Source organism: Phoca vitulina, unplaced genomic scaffold, assembly GCF_004348235.1.
Source record: "Phoca vitulina isolate PV1807 unplaced genomic scaffold, GSC_HSeal_1.0 scaffold30, whole genome shotgun sequence".
In the NCBI taxonomy this organism is placed as follows: Eukaryota; Metazoa; Chordata; class Mammalia; order Carnivora; family Phocidae; genus Phoca; species Phoca vitulina.
In genome coordinates, this window is record NW_022589733.1 from 11,304,915 (window position 1) to 11,331,988 (window position 27,074).

General features: G+C 36.3%; 1 long non-coding RNA gene across 1 annotated transcript in view; it reads left to right on the forward strand.

Moving 5' to 3' along the window:
- Positions 1–27,074, forward strand: part of LOC116644564 — a 1,160,270-nt gene that overhangs the window by 490,128 nt on the left and 643,068 nt on the right. The window contains exon 4 of the long non-coding RNA XR_004301783.1: positions 6,131–6,299. This is a non-coding gene — a long non-coding RNA (uncharacterized LOC116644564). The remainder of the gene's footprint in view (positions 1–6,130; positions 6,300–27,074) is intronic.

A 27,074-nucleotide genomic window follows, 5' to 3' on the forward strand; every position in this document is an offset into this window, starting at 1 on the left:
CCGATTCCCCCCCTTCATTTTTCCCTTCCTGCTATCTTCTTTTTTTTTTTTAAACATATAATGTATTATTTGTTTCAGAGGTACAGGTCTGTGATTCATCAGTCTTAGACAATTCACAGCGCTCACCATAGCACATACCCTCCCCAATGTCCATCACCCAGCCACCCCATCACCCCCACCCCATCTATGCATTTTTTTAGGGATAGATGGTCTAAGTTTGTATAATATCATCTAAGGGATCCACAAAACCAAAAGAGATCTAGACCAGATGAACACTTATCTCCTAAACCAGGACATCTTTGAGAACGAAAAGAGATGCTATTATTAATTACACTGAGAAACAGGTAATGCATAGTCACACTATAGATAATGGATGAAAATAAGCATATCTGAATTTGAGTTTGTTCTTCTATGCAAATGAAAAGGTTAAATTAAATTATTCCTAAGGGTCTTTCTGTTTCTAGGGTTTTATGACTTTTTTCAACTAAGTTTAAATCCGACTGGCTCAGTATGCCCGTCCCATCACATAAGACTGTCTCTTACTGTCATCTGTCATTTGAGAGAATATACCACATTTACGATTGCATTTAGCTAAAATATGATTAGGATAGCAAATGAGCAGAGACAACAAAGAAAAACCAAAATGCAAAATCCAACTATAAATGAATTTTTGGATATTCTGTTATGTGTCTTTTGGGATGCCACACTCACCCATTTACATGGAGAATTATGGATTGACTATTTTCTTCAAAGGCCTGAATAGCAGAATCCTTAAATAGAGTAGAAATGTTCAGGTGTTCAGTAAGGTTTGGACTGGCAAGGCCTTTCTTTGAACTCTGAACATGGTATGATATGACAATTTTACACCAATGATAAAACAATATCACAATAGCATCAACACAGTGGTGGTCTTCCAGTGGTCAAGTATCCCTAATGACAAAATGGGCCAAGGGTCCCAACTTTTGGGGTGCATTATAAAATCATATCACTCTTCTGTTGGGCTAATGATGAGGTTCTCTTGTTATCCATCTTGACCTGGGACCTGTGTCCTCTCTAACTACACCTTGGGACTTTTCTAGGGCTGTTAGTTTATGATAAGGATGAACATGCAGACCAATGCTTGGAACCAGAAAGTTGTTCATAAAGTATTTGTTAGGCTTAAGTGAGAAAAAGAAATGAAATTCCAAAAGAAAAATAAACAAAGAGGAATAGTGCTAACTGTTCTCTTAAAATATTATAATGTGAAGGGTTGATTCAGTGCATGCCCCCAGGAAGCTATGTTACCATTTAAAAAAAAAAAATTCCAGTAAAATAAACATGATATAAGATTTACCATTTTAGCCATTTTAAAGTGTACAATTCAGTGGCATTAAGTACATTGACAATGTTGTGCAACTGTTACTACTATCTAGTTGCAGAACTTTTTTATCATCCCAAATGGAAACCCTCTACTCATTAAACAATCACTCTCCATTCTCTCTTCTCTCAACTCTTGGCAATCCCCAATCTACTCTGTCTGTCTGTGATGGATATTTGGATTATTTCTACCTATTGGGTGTTTTAAGTGGTGCTGCTATGAATGTTTGTATACAAGTTTTTTTGAACACCTGTTTTCAAATCTTTCAGGTATAGACTTGGTAGTGAAATTGCTGGGGCATATGGTCATTCTGTTTAACTTGTTGAGAAACTGCCACATTTATTTTTTTAACTAATTAAAATATGAACTATGTGACAGGTATTGCAATTATCCAGCTATGTTTGTGTTCCTTCTCTCATAGTTTGGGTTTGCTGCTGAGAATCAGCTGCCTCCCAGGAATCGTATCTCTCAACACACTGGCATTTAGGCAAGGCCACATGACTAACTCTGGCCAGTAGAATCTGAGCAGAAGTGACATGTGTAGGTTCCAGATGATGAGAAAGTAGGTGTGCCTTCTCCGGTCTCTGTCCCCCTTTTCCAAGACTGATGCAGATGGACACAGCTATCTTGAAAGTCACATGTGGACAATAATGGGGGAGACAGACTGAGGGAGAGGGGTCTTAGTCCCAGAATCATTCTTGGAGGACTCTGTCCTTGATCAAAATTACCATTTTAAGTTTTACATGAATAATAAATAAACTTCTTTTAAAGATTTTATTTATTTATTTGAGAAAGAGAGAGAGTGAGAGAGAGAACATGAAAGGGAGGGAAGGGCAGAGGGAGAGGGAGAAACAGGGAGTCCTACACAGGGCTGGATCCAAGGACTTGGGGATCATGACCTGAGCTGAAGGCAGACACTCAACTGACTGAGCCACCCAGGCGCCCCAGTAATAAATAAACTTTTATCATCTATGAGCCATGGCATATAGTGGAGCTTGTTTAATTCAATAGCCAGCTTTATCTTAAATAACCCAAACTATGTAAGTTGAAGAAGATAAGGAATACAAAGATAAGAATCTTCTACATTTCCTATTCATTCTCAGCTTATTGTTTTTGCCTTCCATTGTTAAAACTTTCTTCTTTTTTTTTTTTTTTTTTAAGATTTTATTTATTTATTTGACACAGAGAGACAGCGAGAGAGGGAACAAAAGCAGGGGGAGCGGGAGCGGGAGAAGCAGATTCCCCTCTGAGCAGGGAGTCCTACACAGGGCTGGATCCCAGGACTCGGGGATCATGACCTGAGCCGAAGGCAGATGCTTAATGACTGAGCCACCCAGGCGCCCTGTATTGTTAAAGCTTTCTTGAGAAACTAGGAGAAGAGGATTAGGAAACACATCTAAATGGGGTCTTAAGAGGTGCTTAGACTGTTGTCAGGTACAGCTTGTGGGGACATGATTTCCAAGTATGTTATCACAGCATGTGCATCCATATGAAATCTTGTGATCTTTTGTTCTGACGCTGACAGTAGTAGAATATTGCTGAAGCTTGGATGGACACTGATATAGTGTGGGAGGACTGGGCTGGGAGGCAAAGGGGAGAGGCAGAGGACGCCAGAGAGTGCACAGGGGTCAGAATATGGAGGGTTCTAGATACCAGAATGCAAAGTTGATACTTTTCCCCATAAGTGAAGGGGAGACTGAGTACTCTAACTTGATCCAGTTTATAGTTTTGATTAAATTTCAGAAGCATTAACCATGTTGGTGGCCAAGAAGGATCTTTCCTGTGACAATAGCACTTTTGCAGGTCAGTCCTAAAGTATCATAAAGCAAAGCAGAGGCAGCAGGTTAGTAGAACCGTACAGTCTCTTCTGTGATGCACGACAGTGGCCTGGTCCAAGAGCAATTTTGCTAGAGAGGCTTTCACAAAGGCTGCGTGGACACGGCTTCTATGCGTGGGCAGTTCTCCAGTAATGACTGAAGTCATATACGGGACAACATGGAGAGCACATTTTCTGGGAAGACTAGAGAAACTAATCTGGAGCCTTTCTTTTACCTTGGGACGTTTGTTCCTATTAAAGTGTTGGACTGGGGCGCCTGGGTGGCTCCGTCGTTAAGCGTCTCCCTTCAGCTCAGGTCATGATCCCAGGGTCCTGGGATCGAGCCCCGCATCGGGCTCCCTGCTCGGCAGGAAGCCTGCTTCTCCCTCTCCCACTCCCCCTGCTTGTGTTCCCTCTCTCGCGTTCTCTCTCTGTTAAATAAATAAAATAAAATCTTAAAAAAAAATAAAGTGTTGGACTGGGGAGATTTTAGATACCCTATCGCATGTACCCCAAATGGGCCTTGGTGAGACTTTAAGGCACAACACGCTAAATTATCAAACATCAGAAATTACCTGCTTGTGTCCCCGACTCTATGCCAACACGTCTCTAGTCCTGAACTAGGTTAGTTTAACTTGGCAAACAAAAGATGCCAGTGTGAAGCTTCTTGTTCATCCAAAGCTCCCCTATATTAAATGTCATCTGTTAGAGAAGGATTCAGGTGTGCCTCAGATCTTGATCCCCTTCATCATCGATAGCAGGCCTTAATATTGTTCATATATTCACATATATTTGACAAAAATATTTTAGGGTGATAAATATACATACTGTGTTCCTAATTGACTTAGGGTCGGTGTATGATATTCTTTCTTTAATAAATCTATTAAACTTTCTCCCATCAGTAACATTTATCCACTCTTATCACAATGACTCAACTTCTTCTCAATTTTTAAACTTCCAATTGGACTTTATTAAGCATTACTTACTCTTTTTAATGAGACAACATGCAGTTTCCTCCCCCCCCCCACTTGTATGCATCCTCAAAAACACTTTATTTTGCCATAGAAACCGTTTGTCTTTTATTTTTTCCAACAGAAATATTTGGGGTTTAATTAAAACCATCGAAGATGCTGTTAAAAAATCATTAGTAAAACCACCTGCTGCCATTATTACAGAACACTATTTTCCCTAGAGCCCAAAGGAAGTTTCGGTTTGTGGAAATGTGTGTATTATGTGCTTTATGGAATTGTGGTGCTGGATTTTTGCCAAGGTTTGAATATGTTCATCCAGGAGTCTCAGAAACTCCTATTGTGGACAGTCTGAGAAGTGCCACACCCAAGCGAACCAAGTACCCTTACAATTTCTCAGTAAACCTGAAATCTAGACTCAGGCTCCAATAGAATTTCACCTTCAATTTTAAATCAGGAGCAAGAGGAACTGGGTAAAGCACAAGGATACTCTTTCCTCACCATTGTGCTTCTGCTACATCAAAAAGATCCCAGATCTCTGCTGTCTGCAGCACATTTGTGATTTACCACTGGAAGGAGCTAGAGTAAAGATATTGAAAGAACACACCGCAACTGGGTTATCACAGTGGTTAAAAAATGACATAGAAGAAAGTGATGTGGGGAAAAAAAGAAAAAAGAAAGATTGGTCTTACCTTCTGAAAGGCAGAGACTCAAGGCTTGAAATTCCATGGCACTGGGATACGTAAGATCATTTAAAAAATTTGAAATGCGGGACTTGTGTGAGTCATTAAGACAATAGCTTAAAAGCCTGTCATTTCCTTTGATTCTGCTTGTATCAAAGATTCGACAGGGAAAGAGTGAAGGAGATAGGGAAGGAATCAGAGACCATTACTCTATCTCAGAGAACCCTTACTATCTTTACAAAAAAAAGATCTATAAATGCTTAACTCTTTATTGGCCAAACTTTACCATCCTCTTATCCTGAATGGAGATGAAATTTATTTGGCTTAACTGCAAAACTTTTTCTGAGTCAAGACATTTGAGATCACTAATAATTCAGTAAGTATGAGAATACAGGCAGAAGTTAAAACTGGAGTCAGACTGGTCCTAAAAATATTATCATCCACTCTTATTTTTTTCCTGAAAAAGAAGCAAAAAAAGAGATACTCAGTAAACACATTGATAATAAATCCTAGAGTCTACCTCTGTAGCCAGAAATTTCTTCCCAGTTTCTAGGTTAATTATTTCGATCTGTCCTCATTGGTAAGAGGTAAATTAATTAAAGTACAGAAGAATTACTCATGATAGCCCACGCTTATTATCTCTGGACAAAGGTTTCACTCATAAACATTGACAGTTAAAAAAATGGTAATTTTTTAGTGAGTTTGACAAGGTATATAGCTCAAATCACCAGTGATATCTGAAACATTCAGATAAGAATCCTTTGTTTCTGGTTACTAGAATGGCAGTAAAATTACCAGGAAAATTATATAGACCCCTCGATACTGCTCTGAGACCCAAGGGTGTCTCCATGATGAAGTTGACAGAAAGAATAGTGGTCAAGGATGTTCTGTCTTTTGGACACCATTCTATCTAGGCACATCATTAATTTCAATAATAATTTAAATAATCCAGTTATTTCTTGTATATCCAAATCATGTAGCCATTATCTTCTGGGAAATTGTTGAGTTTTTGGTGGAAACAGCATTTCCAAAAATTAATCTTTATCTTCAAGTGTGATGATTAATTTTATGTATCAACATGACTGGGCTAAGGGATGCCAGATAACTGGTAAAACATTATTTCTGGGTGTGTCTGTGAGGATGTTTCTGGAAGAGATTCGCATTGGAATTGATGAATTGAGTAACGTTTTGATGCGGGTGGGCACCATTCAATCTGTTGAGGGTCCGAGTAGAACAAAAAGGCAGACGAAGGACAAGTTTGCTCTTTTTTTGCTTGAGCTGAGACATCCATCTTCTCCTGCCCTAGGACTTCTGAGTTTCCAGTTATTGGGCTTTTGGACTCATATCTGGACTTACACCATCAGCCTCCGATTCTCAGATCTTTGGACTTGGATTGAATTACATCACCAGCTTTCCTGGTTCTCTCTCTTGAGTTTGCCAGTGGTGATCATGGACTTCTTGGCATCCGCAATCAGGTAAGCCAGTTCCTGTAATAAATCTCTGTATCCTATTCTGTTTCTTTGGAGAACTCTGACTAAAGCAACAAGGGAAGGAAGGAGAGATGGAAAGGGAAAGATTGGTTTAGTCTGAGGGAATTGATGCAGATTATCTTTCCCTTTGAGAGTCATGATTTTTCTTTAATATATGAACACTCCTAGAATTGCTGTAGTGAATTTTGTTTATTAACTCATCCATTTCCAAAATTATTTGCTCTCAGAAACATTTTAGAAAAATTTTCCATATAGCATACTTTGAGAAATGTTTTATTACACCAAATTACTCCTAGGACCTTCTTTGGGATAATGAAGGATGGCCATTACAAAAATACATATGTGTGTGTGTGTGTATACACACTCACATATACATACAGTGGTTGTGTTATATAATTTGGCTGATGGTTGTATGCTCTATTGTTGCTTGAAAATAACATCTTTTTTGAGGGGGAAAGGGTTGTTCATTTTGTTTTTCAGTGCTTGTTCTTTGATGTAAATTCCACAATTTCTACACAATACTATTTTGAATAGAAGGAATGATATAAATAAAAAATAAATTATTATTATATTGCCTCATTTCTGAAAGAGTTGAGAAAGATAATGACAGTGGACTGGTAAAGCAGAGGGAGGGGTCTTCAGTTTCTGTGTCTTCTTACATAATTATTTTGAACGTAGTTATCTTTGAAGCCACACCATTATAGCTTTCTAATCTCTCCGTTTGAATAGAGCCTCTTCTCCCTCCTTTTCACTATCACTTTTGGAACTTTTTAGTCCTGACTTTATGATCAAAAGAGATAAAAGTCACAGAAAGCAAAAACTTATTCTTAGTTTAATTATTAGTATTGTTAGTCTAAGGATTATTTTAGTATTAGTCCTTAATTTCATCTTTATTAAAGCTAACACAACTAATTTATCACCTTACAAAAGCCAAAATTCTGATATCCCGTTTGAATTTAACAATCTATTGATAGACTCTTTGTACAAAATACTGACCATCTTGTGTCTGTCATCACATTGATCTTTAGGATTTATTTACTTAAACTTCTGGCTTGTTGAGTGAACATTCCCTATCAAAATCCTTCTTCCCACCAAACACCAAACTACAAAGAGCATCAGAGATAAAGACTTTCCCAGAGAAAGGGTAACTATTCCTCAGTGGAGAGTTTGTGGGCAGTGTTACTCCTCTACTGGAACCCTAAAATATAACTGGATAGGTGAGGGGAATATGAAAATGTCTATCTTAAAAACTAAAGTGAATTGTGAAAAGAGGGAAAAATCCTATTTGTTATGTGCCAGTGATCTAAAAGAACAGCTATAAGGTCATGTATCAAAATTGAGTTTTGACTTTTACTTCAGGAGAAATATCTTTTTGAGCATTACTTTTTCATCATGGTCTTTTTATTGGTACTGGTTTCCTTGCTATGTTTCTGGTCATGAAAACTTTTCCTGTTTCAAAGCACTTGGAAATGATTTCTAGGGTTGCTTTTCCAAAAGAATAACCCCTTTTGTGTGTGCTTAAGTGCTTGCATTGTTTTCTCATTTAGCTCAAAAATGAATGCAGTATGATTTGCCAATCCAAATATTAATAGGGTCTTGTGGAAGTGGCAAATTGTAACAAAACTTTAAAGCACTAATTCAGAGGAAAGAATGTTTCCATGTATTGAGATCTGGTGTCATCAGATTCAGCCCAGTGGAAACACATCTTCTAAGGGAGTCATCATTCCAATGAGTATATTATTTTTTGAGCAGATGTGAATTTCTGTATTTTGGAAGTCAGATTCCAGGGTTTACCAAAGACAGAAAGATATGAATAAACCTATATATTGACAGAAAGAGTCCCTGGAAATGTAAATGTCTATTTGTTCTATGGAAATAATTCCGGAATGAAATCAAGAGCACTGGATTCTGCTCTCAGCTCTTTCACTAAGAAGCTGTGGGAACTTTCTGTGTTTCTGGGTTCAAAGAAGGGGTCAGATGGTCCATAAGTAGAAAGTTTCCTTATAGATCGGCCATAATATATAATATATATCACTAGCGGGCCCTTATTTGTGGCCATAGTGGTGGGGCATAGTAGCAGAATGGCATTTTCTGTGACATATAATCAAGCCCCAAATCTCTTGGAATTCCTTAGTCATGCTAATGTAGTCTGGGAGCCCTAGAAGACCACCGTTTATTTAGAAGATAACCTAAAATTAACCTCTCTAGATTCTGAATCATTTCCAGTGTGTTGATACACGTACATTTGTCGATGTATCTCCCCAAATGTCCTCAGTTCTTTCTTATGCACTGGCCTTAGAACCAGGGCCTTCACATAAAGTGCCTCCACAGGAGTCTGTGAATAGGCGGCTTGCAAGTCACATATGTTGAAACTTCTCCAGGAGTAGCCTATTTGCCACATACTGGAAAGTGACACTAAAGAGAAAAAACGATTTTATTTATTTATTTATTTATTTATTTAAGATTTTATTTATTTGACAGAGCACAAGCAGAGGGAGAGAGAGGGAGAAGCAGCCTCCCTGCTGAGCAGGGAGCTCGATGCGGGGCTCCATCCCAGGACCCTGGGATCATGACCTGAGCCGAAGGCAGACGCTTAACGATTGAGCCACCCAGGCACCCCTAAGTGACCGATTCTTGATCTCAGGTCTTGATCTCAGGGTCATAAGTCCAAGCCCCACGTTGGGCTCCACACTGGGCTGTGCGCCTGGTGTGGAGCCTACTTAAAAAAAAAAAAAAAGCAGGAGCTAAGGTGCTGTTAGTCCACTATTCTGTATTGATGGGTAATTTTTTTTTAAGATTTTATTTATTTATTTGACCGAGAGAGAGACAGTGAGAGAGGGAACACAAGCAGGGGGAGTGGGAGAGGGAGAAGCAGGCTCCCCGCTGATCAGGGAGCCCAATGCGGGACTCGATCCCAGGACCCTGGGATCATGACCTGAGCCGAAGGCAGACGCTTAACGACTGAGCCACCCAGGCACCCCTAAACTAATTTTTATAGCACTATGAGGCATAAATACAATAAACTGCACATATATAAAAGTAAAGTAAAGAAAAGTAAAACAATTCAAGTCAAAGCATCAAATTGAAGTTTTGGCATTGCTCACATTATTTCATATTATTATTATTATTATAGAAATTTCAAAAATACTAAAAGCTAGTTTTTCCTGTTAAATATAGCATATCATTTATTTGTTTTTAAACAATTCTTGCCTGAGTAATCTAGTTGCACAATTAGATCTTATACCCTATGTTTAACATAAGAGAAGCAATCGATAAGTGGAAGGATGTGTATGAAGGCAAGAAAGAGAGCTGAAGGCAGTGAGTATTGAAATGGGGAAGAAGAATGGTTAAAGGGAGCATGTCATCTGCCAAGTAGGAAGAAGATAATGTATAAATGACTGACAATCCAATTAGAGAATTCTTTTTAGGCAAAAAATTGTGGCAGAGTAGAAAGTTATGAACTATATAACACACCATGACACAAATTTCCAGGGCAACCAGTACCATTCCATTTTCAAATATATGTATGAGAAAAGCCATGAATAATGGATTTCATATAACATCTTTGCTATGCATTATTTAAAATATTTGTGCTGACTGTAAGTGATCATATGTATATATTTTCATTACAGTTTGTGTTGTAGTTAATATTGTCTGCTTGTAATATTAGTGTAGGGATATGATACTGGACATGTTGTTTTAAAGCCTACAACAGATTATCAGAATTTAGACAGTATTGTAAGCATTTGGAAAAATCCATTGCAACACAGTTATTTCAAAACTATTCAGTATTTATATGTGTTTCCCCCCAGAAAGAATGATGTAAAAATAAAAGGGACAGGTGCCTGCTAAATTGTGATTTGGTTAATTTTATGATTTAGTGTCACGGATTATTCCACATTTCATATCTCAGCAAGATCTTAATAAAAGGCTCTTTTTTTCTCCTTCACCAATCTCCAATGTGGTGGAGGCTATCCAGGCAAAATAGGGTTAGAATGCAAATGATTTAGTTATCAGGCTCTCCAGCCAAAACTGATATTTAAGCCTACATCTCAGTAGGGTAACATCTTAAGGCCGGAATGTCAATTTTGGAAGCTATCTCAGAAGGTATCAAGACCAAATTTATTGTCTTTACAAAGGAGGATGCTGGTGCAATTGGAAATTAAGCCAAGGTACCATCATGTTGTTGTTTTTTCCAGCATAAATGTGTTACATTTGCTTAACAGTATTACCAAATACCCATCATGTTCTGTGTGTTGTGCTATGATGTGTATATGGTAATAATATGAGACACAAGTTATCACTGTAGTAGATCACTGTCTAGACTCTTTTGGGAGGCTTACTGGAACTAAATTTACTAACAACCAAATTTATATATATATATTTATATATAAGTTAATATATATATAATATATATAACATATTACATGTAATGTAATATATATGTTACATACGTTATGTGCTGTATGACATATATGTTATGTGTTATATAACACATGTTATTTATGTGATATATTTATATATAATATATATTATGTAACATATTATAATGCATAATATGTTATATTTAACTCTGGATTAATATTAGTCTTACTGTTACATAAGTAACAGTCTTAATCTTAGTGTTACATATAACATATATATCTTATTGTTACATACAACATATATCTATATCAGAACATGTATGTTATATATAACAGTAAGATTAGTGTTCAGTCCTTATGTATAAATACTGTTTTACTGTTAGACTGAAACTGTAGGTCTATAGAGATGTGTGGGTGCCTATGATTGTAGTTCTGACTCTTGAAATGGGCTGATGATACAGTCTAATACTTCCTCAGTGTTTGCTTTTATTGCATGAAGCATACTTACATTACACAAATCACAATGTTCTTCATATATAACCAGATTTAAAACTGCTGCATGTGAAAGGACTATGTTTGATTCATAGTTGCATCTACAGCATCCAGAACAATGCTCATAGTAGATGCTCAATAAAATTTGTGAAATAAATAAATAAATAAATATTTCGTGTGTGTGTGCGTGCGCATGTGCGTGTATGTGTGTGTGTCTGTGATTACTATTTTCTCTATTTTAAAACATGGTTGGAACTCAGGTTCAAGAAGGATTAGAATAATACATAATAATTTTAATGGAATACACATAATGTATACATAATAATTATAATGACAAAATTATCCACCATTTTTGAGCTCTTAAGTAAAAGCCAGGTCCTGAGCTAAGTCTTTTTCATAATTTATCTCATTTAATTCTTGCATACCGTGTAGACAGATAATTATTCTCATTTTAGAGTTGGGGATACTGAAGCTCAAAGAGGTTGAGTAATTTTGCACAACCCCCTAATGTGAGCCAACAGCAGAGCTGAAATTCAAAATGAGTTTTCTCTGATGCCGGAAGTCCTACTTTTTAATGTTGGTAACATTTCTAGTAGTTCAGTTGCCAACATGCCGTGCCCAGTGGGCCTAATTGAGTGTAATAAAAAAAAACACATAATGCAAATTTTGTTAGAAACTAAATTATTATTAATATTAGCATTAGTAGAACCCTGAAAGCCTGCCTAAAATTATTCAAAATGATAGAGTGAATGTTTGGCTAAACTTCCTCCCTTGGTTGCACAATTCTTTGGTGTAAGGGCTTTGGCTTTGCCTTCATGAAGTAGAGCTATATATCTAGCTAGTATTTGGATGCTTTATGTAAACTAAGTCAAGAGAGACTAATTATTTTTTGACTTTAAAAATTCATTTAGGTATAATATACATATAAAAATGCACATATTATAAATAAACAGCTCACTGACGTTGCACAGGCTGAACACACCTATGTATTTAGCACCAAGATAAAAAACCAGTATTATCAGCACCCCATGAGCACTCTCCCCCCATTCATGGTCTCTTACAGACACTGATCCTCTTCCCTCCCCAAGCATACCCACTAACTTGACTATCCAACTTCTACCAGCATAGCTTAGATTTGCCTATTCTTATACTTTATATAAATGATACCATCATTTAAATTTTTTTTTGCCCATAGTTGTTGATGTTTCCTTTTCATTGCTGTATATTATTTCAGTGTGCAAATACACTGTAATTTATTTTTTTAGTCCTTCTGTTAATGAACATTTGAGTTTTTCCAGTTTTTGCATAGCATTCCTATGAGCATATACTAGAGTATTTTGGTGAGCATATTTGCACTTTTTTTTTTTTTTTTGAGTTTTTACTTAGGAGTGGATTTCCTGGACCATAAATTATGTATATATTCAACATGGTAGTTACTGCTAAGTATTTTTGCAAATTTATGTTGCCAGTAGCAGTATTTGAAAGTTCTGAATGCTCGGGCGCCTGGGTGGCTCAGTTGGTTAAGCGACTGCCTTCGGCTCAGGTCATGATCCTGGAGTCCCTGGATCGAGTCCCGCATCGGGCTCCCTGCTCGGCGGGGAGCCTGCTTCTCCCTCTGACCCTCCCCCTTCTCATGTGCTCTCTCTCTCATTCTCTCTGTCTCAAATAAATAAATAAAATCTTTAAAAAAAAAAAAAAAAAAAAAAAAAGAAAGTTCTGAATGCTCTACAACCTTGCCAGTACTTACATTTTCACCTTTAAAAAATTTTTCAATTTAGCCATCATGGTAAATATTTCATTATGATTTTAGTTTGCATTTCCTTATGACAAAATGATGCTGAATACCTTTTCATATGCTTATCGGCATATCTTTTATGAAGTATATATTCAAGTTTTTCCTTCTGGATTGTCTGTCTTTCTGACATTGATTAATAAAGGTTTTATTATATTTTGGTTGTAAGTCCTTGGTTGAATATATGTTACAAAGAACTTCTAGCTTTGTGGAATGAGAGAAAGATTTTATCTAAATAGAGATAACCTAAACTTATATATTCTCACTGAATTTTCCAACATCACATAACAAATGCTTGAGTCCTTCTATTACTCCTGTTTACTCCTCCTCACTATGTAGGTCCCCAACACAGTGCTCTCCAAGAGATATAGGGAGAAAGTTTACTGACTTCCTGGTGATTTGCAAAATAAAATAGGGTTCTTTGCAATTAAGAAACTCACATTTTTTTTCTAGACCAATAATGAAAATAGGCCACCTGGAAATTATTTTCCAGAAAACCCTAAGCAATCTAGTTGGAAAATTTAGATAGTAATACAATTTTGGACTTAAACAGGGATTGGTTAAAATTCATTCCAAACACTTTCTACTCTTAAGCAAAACCAAGAATTAAATGAGAGCAGATTTAACAAGTCAGGGTTGAGTTTCGATGCTTGAACATCAAACAGTATTAAATCTCAATTTCTGAGGGTTAGAAACAGCAAGATGCCCCTTGCTCTTTTCATGGCAGGACTCTCCACATTCTTTATAGAGCTTGTCATGGTGTGTGTCCCAACTGCTGTCAAACAGGCTGCTATATATCTTGCTAAATGTAGGCCTGAATTAAAAATCTTCAGGCGTTTATAAGAAAGTCATTTAGGTATAGCTGAGGGGACCCTGGGAAAGATAAATGACTTCACATTCTTCTTTTTTTTTTTTTTTTTTTTAAAGATTTTATTTATTTATTTGACAGAGAGAGACACAGTGAGAGAGGGAACACAAGCAGAGGGAGTGGGAGGGGAGAAGCAGGCTTCCCGCGGAGCAGGGAGCCCGATGTGGGGCTCGATCCCAGGACTCTGGGATCATGACCTGAGCCGAAGGCAGGCGCTTAACGACTGAGCCACTCAGGCGCCCCACTTCACATTCTTCTTATTAAGCACTGACCGGAAACAAGCACAGAGACTGTGTTCTGTTTGGAGTAACAAAAGAAGGCTGATAGTTTAATTAGTTTAAGACAAGTTTATAAGTGACAGGTACTATGCTCCAGCTAGCTAGTAAGATGTCATTGTATATTTTTAAAACAAATAAACCCCCCCCCACCTCCAAGGAAGGTAAGTATTTTTATTCACAGGTATAAAAGTCCTTTTAGAACCTGTTTGACAGAGATTCTTTTAATCATGTCATAGACATTCCATTTCTTAAGTAAGCTTGCTGATTTCATGAATTGTGCTAGGAAGCAGGAAAGTTAGATTTTCCATTTTCATTAACTGACTTATTTATGTATCCCTGGCAAAAGTGGCGGGAGCGATATTTGCAAAAAAGATTGAGTGGAAATATATTATTTTTTCTTCTCAGTGAGATGGGGAACATGAGGTTTGGGAGTCTCATAGGATAGTACAGGCTGCTAAGTCTGAAAGCTAGTCCTTCTCCCTCTAGACCATGTTGTCTTTATTTGGATAGTCTTACTCCTTTTTCATCTTTGTGAAAAAAAAAATCAGATCCATTCTATGTTCATGTTGGACAATATTCAGAATCTTGTCTAAATTCCCCAGTTGTGTAAATGGTTTTCATGGTTCATGTTCATTTGAAAGAGTAGTTCTCAAGTGCTAAAAAAAACGTATTTATAAGACACACCACGGAATTTTCAAACATTTTCAAGAGGTTCATAGATGTTTTGAATCTGATGCATGTATCCCCAAATAAGAAACTTTGAAATAAAGGCAGATCTCTTAACCTTTAGAACTTATTTCAAAACCAATTGCAAACACATGTATTAAACCCATGATTTTCCATATAATATATTTGCCAAGCCCATTCTAATACATCAGATATTGGAAGTTAATCGATCAATGTCAGTAACTCTTCTGCACATCAAAGATTTTAATATAAATTGCTTTGGGGCAGGAACTAGAGAGTTTGAATTTATGAGGACAAGCCAGGGGAAAGAATAGAAAAATGCAGAATGTAGTCTAGGAAGCAAAGTGCACAGAGCCCAAATGAGTAACTGAGATTCAGAGAATAATAAGCTTGTTTGAAATTACATAGTTTGAGAAAGTGTATGAAGATTGTAAAAGTAGCTCTGTATGATTCCTAGTTTTTCTTCTGAGTCTGTTTCCACTGCTCCCTGATTATACCACCAAGATGTTTAGCTCCAATTGGTTTATCTCTTCTGGAAAGCAATAGACATTAAATTAAAAGGGAATAGAATTGACAGTTTCAAGTGCTCAGTGACACTTTTTTATTAAGTTTTTAAATTTTTAATTCCAGTATAGTTAACATACAGTGTTATATTAGTTTCAGGTATACAATATAGTGATTCAACTCTACTATACATTAATCAGGGCTCATCATGGTAAGTGTACTCTTTAGACCTGATGACCTATTTCACCTACCTACTTCCCCTCTGGGAATCATCAGTTTGTTCTCTATATTTAAGAGTCTATTTCTTGGTTTGTCTCTCTCTCCCTTTTTTTCCTTTGCTCGTTTGTTTCTTAAATTCCACATATGAGTGAAATCATATGGTATTTGTCTTTCTCTGACTGATTTATTTTGCTTAACATTATACCCTCTAGTTCCATCCATGTTGCTGCAAATAGCAAGATTTCATTCTTTTTTTGATATCCTATTGCATATATATACCATATCTTCTTTATCCATTCACCTATCTATGGACACTTGGGTTGCTTCCATAATTTGGCTATTGTAAGAAATGTTGCAGTAAATATAGGAGTGCGTGTATCTCTTTGAATTTGTGTTTTTGTATTTTTTGGGGTAATATCCAGTAGTGAGATTACTAGATTGTAAGATAGTTCCTTTTTAACTTTCTAAGGAACCTCCATACTGTTTTCCACAGTGGCTGCACCAGTTTGCATTCCCACCAACAGTGCACGAGGGTTCCTATTTCTCTACATCCTCTCCAACACTTGTTTTTTATGTTGTTGATTCTAACCCTTCTGACAGGTATGAGGTGATATCTCATTGTAGTTTTGATTTGCATTTCCCTGATGATGAGTGATGTTGAGCATCTTTTCATGTGTCTATTGGCCATCTGTATTTCTTCTTTGGAGAAATATCTGTTCATGTCTTCTGCCCATTTTTAAATTGGATTATTTGTTTCTTGGGTGTTGAATTGTGTCAGTTCTTTATAGATTTTGGATAATAATCCTTTATCAGAGATGTCATTTGTAAAAATCTTCTCCCATTCAGTAGGTTGTTTTTTAGTTTTGTTGATTATTTCCTTCACTGTGCAGAAGTTTTTTATTTTAATGTAGTTCTAATAGTTTATTTTTGCTTTTGTTTCTCTTGTCTCAGGAGACATGTCTAGGAAAAAGTTGCTACATCCAGTTGTAGGAGAAATTACTGCCTATGCTCTCTTCCAGGATTTTTATAGTTTCAGGTCTCACACTGAAATCTTTAATCCATTTTGAATTTATCTTTGTGTATGGTGGAAGCCAATGGCCCAGTTTCATTCTCTTCCATGTAGCTGTCCCGTTCTCCCAACACCATTTGTTGAAGAGGCTGTCTTTTTCTCATTGCATATTCTTTCCTCCTTTGTCAAACATTAACTGACCATATAAACGTGGGTTTATTTCTGGGCTTTTTATTCTCTTCTACTGATCTGTGTGCTTGTTTTTGTGCCAGAACCTTCCTGTTACTATAGCTTTGCAGTATAGCTTGAAATCTGAAGTTGTGATACCACCACCTTTGCTTTTTTTTGTCAAGATTGTTTTGGCAATGACATTTTAACTAATCTTAAAATACCTTACATTTGGGTAGGGCTGTATTTCCAGATATACTTTCTCATTAAACTCTTCTCACTTCCCTTTATTGTAAGAAGAAGCTGATATTGCATCACTGTGCTAACAAGTAGATCAAGAATTTGTTTGGTCTTGGTCCCTTGAGTGCAGTTTTGGAGTCCGAGAGTACAAGGGTGGATATTTGAAAGAGAAAGTTTAGAAAGGGATGCCTTCCACCTTTTGCATCAATCCAAGAGAAGAAAATAAAATTCCCTAAATACCCAATGATTGTTTTTCCTTTCTTAAGAGCAACAAGGTATATTAGGTTTTTTTTTTTTTTTCCAATGTAGAAAATAAAAGAATGACAGATCTTTCCATTCAGATGATCTTTTTACCTTTGAATTTTTAAATTCTACTTCTGTACCTATCTACTAAAGCAACAAAATGAAAAATAGAAGTCACGCCCAAATTTCCCAAATTACTTCTAGGTATTTTTTTTTAAAGTTGATCCTGGCACATAGGTAGCTTTCAAGGATTTACTCACCTAAAGGGGTCAAATTTGCACATTATTCTACATCTTGCTTTTGTTCCAGCTGATGGAGGGTGCTGTCCAAGACCTACTGAGTGAAACTATATCTACCTCATTCTTTTTAAAGTTTTCCTGGTCTTTGATGACATTTTGTTGGTTTGTAGCCATTATTCTGCATTGTGCTTCTAATAATTCCTCTGAGGCAATGATACCTCTGACACCGAACTGCATCTGTCCCTAAGTCAGAGACAAAGACAGGTGGCTTGGGGAGATTTGCTTGAGATTCCAGGATGGTGAATGGTACCATATGTTCTATCAGCTTGTTAATTAGTAGGATGACTATATAATTTATCATCCAAACCAGGGACACTTTTGAGAGAGAGAGGGGTGCTAAAATAATTACACCTTATGACAAGCATAAACTGGGACTGACCAGGGCAAACTGGGGTATACGGTCACTCTTAATTAAGAATATGAGAGACCTTTTTTTTTTTTTTCCTGTTGTGTCCTAATACCACTGGATTCTCCTACATACAGTCATCCCCCACAATTCTGTTAATGTGATGTTTCATAGACACATATCTGATGTCTCCCTCCTTAAACCAGTTTTTTGAAATAAGAGTCTTTTAGGAATTTCTTGGAAAATATCATGTTTTAAAGATTTTATGTCTCTGAGCCTTGTTCACATGTATTTCCTCCAATGAGAATATATTTTTTCCCTTTTGAACTACTTTTAATTTCTGTTCATTCTTCATTCCATGATTACCTACCTTCCTATGTGGATGTTCCCAACCTCCTGCTACTCCTTACTAGCAGTGGGAACTTTGGAGGAAAAAAAAATTAATCTAGGATCTTTATCTTCATGAGTAAAATAGGAGTAATTCCAAGAGATTGTTTAGTGGATGAAATGACAAAATATTATGTCAGAGTGCCTATCAAATCATAGAGAACAAAAATAAACAACACCCAAAACCTTTGAATTGTATTCAAGTTTCAAGAAACTGTCAAAAATATCTCGTTCACAAACTGCTTCAGTTGGAAGATCAGACAATTAATTTCCCATCTGAAATACCAAGGGTTACACGAAGAATTTTATAAATGGGAATACAGTAGATTCAAAGTAAGAAACTTTAATAAGCTTACCATTGATTGATTTCATTAACTAACATATTTTGTGAACAATAATTATTTTTCATACTAGCCATTGATTTATCACTTGGTGTGGTTATCAAAACAAAACTTAAAACCAAATCAAACATAAAGATTCCTAATAGGTATTTTAAAATTTGAAGTCTAGAAAAGGATAGTACTTATATTCTTTCCCCTGGGGCTCAAGAATAAGAAAGGACTGCTTATGGCAAACATTTAATCTGATTTTAAGATATTTTTAAGAATTCTAGCTGATGAAGGCAATTTATTGATTGAAGCTAGTTTCCATTTGAAGGGGGTTTTTCACATTTCTGAGTTCGTATTTCATTGTTAAAAAGGTGGTTTTGCCACCCCACCTCCACAGCATATTAAACGTTCATCTAAAAGTTGATTGGTTCCAAAACAGTTCACCTTCACACAGAACTCAGGTACTGAACTTGAGAGAAACACTCTGCTTCTCCATTCTTTTCAACCCTTACTGGACACACTCACAATGCTCCATTTTCATGTCTATCTTCCCCACTTACATAAACATCTTTCAGGACAGGGACTGTGCTTCCTTTTTTTCTATTCTAAGCTCCAAGTATCCACTTACTCAGTAAGTCTTTGAATGAATGGGTAAGTGGTTTTCTCTCCAACCTTTCCCATGAATGCCAATGACATTGGTGCTACCTCGGTTTATTCATCTTTTATTTACTTTTTCATGAGATTCACTGTGATGAGGATAAATCCAAGTGATATATTAACTTTATGCAATTACAAATAAGTATATTATAAAAGCTCTGCCCCTTTTTTATACATAGCTGTCTTTTGGAAACTTAAAGATACAATAGATAATTTACATTTTATAAATTAGATGGGAGGAAATTTTCATTAGCAGCTACAATATGCACACAATATGCATTTGACTCATGTTCTTTCTCATAGTCAAGTACTCTTTGTGATTTCTTTTTAAATCCTTCTTGGCAAATTCTGAGTGTTATCATAAGATCATGTCATTGGACAGAAATTCCCATAGAATAAGATTTTTAAAAGCCACTTAATCTGTTTTGAAGAAGTGAGAGTTTTTTTTTTTTTTTTTTAAACATCCTAATTCTTTACTCTTTTAGGAAAATCCAGCCTAACAGGAGACTGACTTCTGTGAGGTAGTTTTTAGACAAGGCCTGGGATTGAAGATGCCGCATAATAGCTATCTGCCACTCTAGTTATCTATATCCTGGTATGGGAAAAATATGTCTGTATGTTGAGCTTTTATACAAATTCAAGAAAGCTGTCCATTGTGAGGAGTGATATAAAGTGATGGGAAAGACTGCCGCTGTCATCCTGGGTGGGTGTGCCATCCAAGGTAACAGAGAAGCATTCGACAAAAGAACATTATTCTCTGTCCTTGTTGACTCAGGAGAAGTAATCCTATGACTTGAAGGCAACTCTCCAGGGGATCTTTTTCTTTTTTTTTTTAAATTGTTACCATGTCTTTCTGAAAAGAATTTTAGGTGGTTGGGTTTGAAATTCTGCTCTCCTAGCAAGGCAGTGAAATGGAATGGAAAAGGTACATATATTGTTGCCCTGTACTTAATGCTTAGTCAAATATTTGAACTCTAACATTCAATTTTCTAATCTCTAAAATAGGGATAATAGCAGTACCTGCTTCCAAGAGTATCAGTGATGATTCAGTGAAATGGTTCTGTGCCTCCGAACAGCGGGTGATCAATACATGTCAGCAATTATTATAATTTGTTATTAGTATCATTTAGTCATTTATCCTTTGGGCAGGATTGATGGCTGATACTTCCTACTCTCAAGGCTCTGACAGTGTTTAAGGAGATAAGGCACACACCTAAAAAGCAATTCTGTTAACAAATGAATCCATGATTGCACTGAAAGGGGACTTTGGGAGTTCTGATTTAGATGGGATTACTTTAGCCTGGGGTGGGAAGTGTGTGGGGCCGCTGGAATTGCTGGTCTGGGAAACATTCTTTTGGAGCTGGATCTCGTATAATGATAGAGACCTCAGTTAGGAAAGCACTCCATCCCAGAGGGAACACTATAGACATGCGAAGACATTTGGTGGATATGGGGAATGGTAAGGAATTGAGTTTGAATGGAACGCTTGGAAATGTAATTCGGTACCTGACTTGTGTCAGCTCTAAGTGACAGCCCCAGCCTGTGAAATTTGCTTTGCACACACCTAGAAGACACGAAGTGGTTTTTGACAGAGAAAGGATCAAAGCAGTACTTTAAAAAGATTAATCTTCTTTCATATATAAGTTGGATAAGAAAACAGAGAAACAAAAGGCTGAGAGACTCCAGATGGAAAACTCTTCTTGCTCAACTAGACAACTTTCAGACTGGATGGAAGTAGAGAGGACTCAGGGTGATCCAGTGGGAAGATTATGGAAATAAAAGTGGTAGGATTTGAAGACAGATCGACTCCTACATGCAAAGGGAACATTACAGTGTTGAACATGAATCACTGGGAACTTTCCATTGTTGGAGGAGGAAGTCAGGGAGAGTTTCTAAATATTTAAGAAGAGAGATCTTTTTAGTTGGTACAAGGGGCCATCTTGGTGGTGCTAACCAGCAGTCCTCTAAAATGTGGGCATAGACTTCAGAAGTTGGATTTGGAGTAATTAGCCAATGAACTTAAGCATAACTCAGATATGCAATTCAATCCTTAACAGGGCACAGAAGTTCCCTTGAATGTGATCAGCCTCTTGGAAACAGCTGACAAATGGCATAATTTGATTAGAGTCCAGCCTCCTGGTTTTAAACAAAATGTCTGTGGGAGACATAAACCTACAAAGAGAAACTCTCTGCTTCAGAAGAATGCTCAGATAAGGATACATTATGGGGCTCTAACATTGGTATTCTATTTATACATCCACTTGTCATGGTTAGATAAATTCTCAAAAGATTGGAACTTCAATCTTTTGATTCAGTCATTTTAGAAAAGAGATTTCACTACTTTAAGAAAATTTGCTACTATTTCCCAGCTGACTGTTACCCAGTAGAAGAAGTAAATGGTGGCATAAATAGCCCCCACTAACTCCCTCACAAACACAATTTCAGATGGACAAAATGGAATATGTGTCTCTGGTACTTTCTATACATTAAATAAGTATCAAAACTTGGCTTCAAGAGACCTAAAATATTTTCCTAAATTCTGGCCCACTCCAATGTAGGAGCTTAAGCAAATAATTTAAGGTCTTTTCCCTTGGTTTCCTTATAATGTACAACATGGTGGGTTAGGAGAATATTTTTAGTTAACTGACCTAACTAGTATAGAATACACCTTATATATAATAATAGGGCATATTTCTGAAGACATTCAGTCAGTCCCAGGATGCAGCAAGGGTGTCTGCATTTGAGCTAGTTGACCTTGGGAGGAAGTGTGAAAGGAATGCCTAGCACAGTAATTGAAACATGTGAGGCACTTTATAAATATGTGCCATCTAGGTGGATGCAATTCAACAGACATATGGAGACCGGCAGGCAGAGAAAATAGTCAAGGCATGATAGTGTAAGGGTGGGACTTTCAAAATTAATTAAAGCCTTAGAAATCTAAGTGGGTTTCCTAAGTGCTTACATCTTCTAAAAACTGGGAAGTTGAGGCTTAAAGAGGGAATCCATCATTCCAATTTAAAGAACTTAATTTCACCCAAATGTGTTCCAGACTGAGATAGTGTTTTCTTACATATTAATAATAAACTTTCAAAGCAACTATATTCACTGGCTGTTATTACCCCCTTTCCCAGAGGTGATATCTAAGTGTGAGAGAGGCTAATTAACTTGCAGATTTGTCCATAGAAGCCCTAAGTTGTGACTGTGTGATCCTCATGCTGAGTCTTTGAAGGTGACAACTTTGTCCTTTTTTCCCCTGGTACTTACCAATAGCAACAGAGTAATGGAGATTTCTTGGCTATCTAGAAATACAGTTCTCATGGAAGCTTGCTCACATATTTGAAGTAGTAGTTTAGAAAAGCCAGAAGTTCTTTCCACTTCTAACTGACTTTCTTCCAAGCTTAGAGTCTATGGGCAGTCGCCAATGCACAGGGCTGGGAAATGTGATAGAATGGTGCCTGCAGGCTAGGAATCTGGTCTGAGGGACATATTGTTATATATAGAGTTGCCATGAAACTTGGCTGGAGACCCAGCCCTCTATATGGGATCCGGACTCTGAGTGTCTTTGGCTAATCAGTATGCTTTCAGTAAGAAAAAATTAATTGCTGGTAAGCAAAGGCACTGTTAATCATTAACTGTGTGGCATCTGCTTCCACAATTACATTTCTAAAAGATCTGGATAATCACATTCTTTTGAAAAACTCTAATTAATGTGCTTTTGCTATTATTATATTTTGAGCATGGGTAATACCAAGTTAATCACTAAAGGCCTCCAATTTTGCAGTCTGCAAAGATATTTTATTGATTGTTAGGACTATCCAAAGAGACATGAATCAACAAAGACTGTGATCACTGTAGCCCTTGCCAAACCCAAGGAAGAAAACTGAATGTTTTGTGTATCTTCTTCCCTCACAACATATTCTGGGTATGATCAAGAACATGGAACATGTGCCAAACCAGACGTATCTTCTTATGCACACATGCAGAAAGAATAAAAAATATGGCCACCGTGTAAAATTGGGTTTGAAACTGAGTTCTGACACTAACCATCTGTATGGAAGTGAACATAAACATTCTCAACATCAGTTGCCTCTTATACAATATGGGCTGTAATTTGTGCCTTTAGGTATTCTTATGAAGATTAAATGAGATGACTCATGTAAAATGTACTGGCACAGTAAATTTTACTTGATAATTTATTTAGTACTTAATAAATTATAATTTCCTTTCCCCATAATATTAGGCTATTGGTATGATGTTTCTGTTTTTATGTTTTATGGTCTGGAAATTGGACTCTACTCATACGGACAGTAGAACAAAATATTGCAATTTGGCCTCTCCAGGATGTGATTCTCCAAGCTATTGGACATTTGGTGAGAAAACTAAAAGCTGCCTGGAGTGGTTTTAAGTAGCAGAGCATTATGGCATCAATGATTACTGCTGAAGCGCTGGATGTCAGGCTGAGCACGAACCATCAGTAAGACTGCCCTCTCCCAGTGGGGGCGCAGAACAAGCCACCAGTCATGTGCTGCATTGCCTTCAACTATGAGTGAACTAGAGGTATAGAGTTGACAAACTGAAAATGAAACCGTGTTACTAGCCCTAATCCTGATTATATAGCTAAGACTTAGGTAAATATCCCTATAGAAGACTTTCTAAAATGAATACTAATATTGATAACTGCTAATTTTTATTGTCAGTTTATTCTGTGACAGGAACTATGCCAGCTTTATGCTTTTTTCTCACCGCAAACATATCAAATGGTAACTATGTTTCTGATTTTTATAGATAAAGAAACCAAGATACAGAAGGGTTAAGTAATTCATCATATAAAAATGTTCATAAGTAAAGAATTGGGATTTGAATCCAGAACCTGTGCCTATTCAGAACTAAAAAAAACCTAAAAGAATCATAATATTTCAAGTCTGAAGGAAACTTTATTTTTATTTTTATTTTTTTTAAGATTTTTTAATTTATTTGACAGGAGAGAGAGAGTACAAGGAAGGGTAGTGGCAGGCAGAGGGAGAGGGAGAAGCAGGCTCCCCGCTCAGCAGGGAGACCAATGCGGAACTCAAACCCAGGACCCTGGGATCATGACCCGAGCTGAAGGCAGATGCCCAACCATTTGAGCCACCCAGGCGCCTCTGAAGGAAACTTTAGACAGAGCATCTTCAAGAGCCCTGAAGTTTTTGATCTTAGGAAATTCCCAATTCCAGCTAATTTTACTTGGTTTTAATACTAGCCTGGGCTTTGAGGAACCATAAACCTCTCTTGTATTACAAACTACTCACAGTAGGTCAAATGCATGAAGTATGTCACTTGAAAAGAGCCAGAGGCCATTAGAAATATTTTTTGTAGACCAGTGGCTCTTAAATGGGCGTCAGAGATGCTCTGGAAGCATATAAGGAAACATCACAATTGCTCAGTATCTTGATGCTTCCAAAAAAAAAAAAAAAAGTAAAACTTTCAGTTTTGTCAGCATTTCAAACCTCAATTCCGTGACAAGCATTATTTTAACTTTCCATACTACTAGCCTGAACAAGTTGGGATTCATCTACCTTCTTACCTACCCCAGTTTTTGAGCTTAGACAAATTTGTACAGTCAGGGTTTATTGAGCAGAAAACAGAGCACTTGGTTCCATTTTTGTGTAAGGAGTTTCTTAGTTTTATTTTTTTATTTTTTATTTTTTTTAAAGATTTTATTTATTTATTTGAGAGAGAGAATGAGAGACAGAGAGCACGAGAGGGAAGAGGGTCAGAGGGAGAAGCAGACCCCCCACTGAGCAGGGAGCCCGATGCGGGACTCGATCCCAGGACTCCAGGATCATGACCTGAGCCGAAGGCAAGTCGCTTAACCAACTGAGCCACCCAGGCGCCCCAGGAGTTTCTTAGTTTTAAATTATTTTATTATGAAAATAGCACATGTACATGGTAATAATAAATAAATAGGCAAAACAAAAGGGCTACCAAATGAAAGGCTACTTTCTTTTATATTCTGAACCCAATACCTCTCCCAATTGAATAACTGTATTTTACTCTATGTTTCCAGAGAAAAAAATAAATATATATATATAATTATACACATGTAATATACAATTATATATTGTCATATTATTTTTATTTTTACATAGTTGCCTGTACATTGTAGATATTTTGGTACTTTTTTTTTCATGAAATGTATCACAGAGGAAGATTTTCAGGTAAATGGAAGAGTAAAACCAAATGTTCTAATATCTCCCTTGATACCTAATCAAACAACAATTCAAAAACAGAGAAAGGAAAGTAACCACTACTGAACATTTAAGAATTGGAATAAAGCATATTTTCATATTCTTTGAAATATGAAAGAAAATGACAGAAATAAAAGATTCAGGTGTGGTGCCCCAACCATTGGAACCATATCACAGAAACTATAATACAGACAGGATATAGGCAGCCAAGTTCTGGAAGTTCCCATTACTTCGAAAAAAATATCCAATGGTAGCCAAATCATTTTGGCAAAAAATGTATGTCCAAAAATTTTACAAACTTAAAGTTAGATATATAGTTACAGATCCAAGAAGCTCAGTGTACATCAAGTAAGCAAATGATGAAGAAAACCATATTTAGGCAAATCATAGTCAAACTGCTGAAAACCAAAGATAAACTGAAAAGCCTTGAAAGCAGTCAGAGGAAAATGAGACATTTCATAATGTTTGAATAACAATTTGAATAATTCATCAGAAACTATGGAGGCCAGACTGCGGAATTACATTTTAAAGTGCTAAAAGAATAAAAAAAAAATCCATATTTTTTTATCCAGTGCAAGTCTCTTTCAAAGATATGTGAAATACAGACATTTTTAGATAAAGGTAAGAGAATTTGTTGCCAGGAGACTTGAACTCAAAGAAATGCTTAAGGAAGTTTCTCAGACTAAAGGGTAATTATATGAAAATTGAAATTCAGGTCTTCGGAAAATAATGGGGAGCACTAGAAATGGTAAATAACTTAGTAAATAAATAGACTTTTTTCTTAGTTTTAAAAAATTACACATGACTACTTAAAACAAAAATTATATCACTTTCCTATGGGCTTTATAAGCATATGGATATAATAATACATTTGTGGACTAGAACATAAAGGATGGAGATAAATGAACTCATATGGTTATAGATTTTCTATATTTTACATGAAGTGGTACAATATTATAAGACTATAAAAAATTATATATATAATAGTTATAAATTTTATACATATATTAATTACTAGAGCAACCATAAAAAATGTAAGAGGACATATCTAAAAATCCATTAAATAAATTAAAATGGAATTCTAAAATAATGTTAAAGAAGTTAGGAAAGAGAGAAGAGGATTAATAAAAATGGGACAAAGAAATAAACAAAAATAATAAATATAAAAATGTAGACCTAAATCCAACCATAAAGATATTTATAATAAATGTTAACAGAGAAAACATTGCAAATAAAAGTAGACATTTAAAAAATGGGTAAAAATGCAAAACCCAACTTTATACTGTGTATAAGATAAAAATAGTTTAGATATAAAGATATAGATATATTAGAGAATGGATGGAAAAAGTTACATATTCAAGTAGCTTAAGAACACTGGAGGACAATTGTAATATTAGACAAAACTGGATTCAAGACAAAGAACATGCCCAGCGATAAGTAAGGGCATTTCATATAGTTAGAAAGATCAGTTCTTAATTCAGAAAGACATAACAATAATAAATGCATATGCATCTAATAAATGACTTTCATAATTTGGGAAGCAAGACTTGACAGAATTAAGGGACAAAGAGATCCAAGTCTATAATATCTACAAGATAAAGAGTTTAAACAAGGTCCTTCAGGTAATCTTGTTCATGCAGGCACAAAGCAG